The following is a 1,138-nucleotide window of genomic DNA, read 5'->3' on the forward strand; positions in this document are numbered from 1 at the left end:
TGTGTTGCCCAGGCTGGTCTCAAACTCCTGGCCTCAAGCAATTCTCCCTCTCAAGCCTCCCAAAATGCTGGGATTACAGGCATCAGACACTGCACCTGAACTGGTAGCTATGTTTATATAAAAAATGTAGAAAAAAAGAAATATAGAACTTCAGAATAAGAAATATCACCAAGGATAAAGAGGGATAGTTCATAATAATAAAAGGGTCAATTCATCAAGAACATAATACAGTCCTTTTTGTTTGTTTGTTTTAGAGATAGGGTCTCACTCTGTCACCCAGGCTGGAGTGCAGTGGCCTGATCATATCTCACTGTAACCTTGAACTCCTGGGCTCAAGTGATCCTCCCACCTCAATCTTCTGAGAAGCTAGGACTACAGGCACGGACCACCACACCTTGCTAATTTTTAACATTTTTTTGTGAAGGCAAGGTCTTGCTATGTTGCTCAAGCTGGCCTAGAACTCCTGACCTCAAGTGATCCTCCTGCCTTGGCCTCCCAAAGTGCTGGGATTACAGGCATGAGCCACCCTGACCAACCCCGTAACACAATCCTAAATGTGTATTCACATAATATTATTTAAAAAGCTTCAAAGCACATGACACAAAAAATGATAAAAATAAGAGCAGAAATAGACCAATCCACAGTCATATTTTAATATTCCAACACTGTCCTCTCAGTAAACAATAGAAAAATTAGGCAAAAATCCCAGTAAGGATATAAAAGATTTGAATAACACTTTTGACCAACCAATGTGATGTAATTGACATCTATAGAATACTCCACCCAACGGCAGCAGAATATATATTATTTTCAGATGCACATAAAACATCCCACATGATAGAACCTACGCTGGCTTATAAACAACTCTCAATAAACTTGGAAGGGCTGAAATGGTACAGAATCATTCTCTGATGAAACTTAGAAAATATTTTGAACTGAATGAATATGAAAACACACTATGTCAAAATTTGTGTGATACAGTATTTAGAGGATAATTTATAGCTTTATATAATTAGAACAAAGGAAAGCCCCAAGATCAATGATCTAAGCTTCAATCTTAAGAAGCTAGGAAAAGAAGAGCAAATTAAATCCAAGATTAATAGTAAGAGAAGAAATAAATTCAGTAAAAATTGACAAA

General features: G+C 37.1%; 1 protein-coding gene across 1 annotated transcript in view; it reads left to right on the top strand.

Annotated features, from left to right (window-relative positions):
• The window catches only part of LOC105824385 (HLA class II histocompatibility antigen, DP alpha 1 chain), an 11,905-nt gene that overhangs the window by 9,704 nt on the left and 1,063 nt on the right, over nucleotides 1-1,138 (top strand). The window lies entirely within an intron of this gene.

Source organism: Propithecus coquereli, unplaced genomic scaffold (genome assembly GCF_000956105.1).
Source record: "Propithecus coquereli isolate 6110/MARCELLA unplaced genomic scaffold, Pcoq_1.0 Scaffold734, whole genome shotgun sequence".
NCBI classification, from domain to species: Eukaryota; Metazoa; Chordata; class Mammalia; order Primates; family Indriidae; genus Propithecus; species Propithecus coquereli.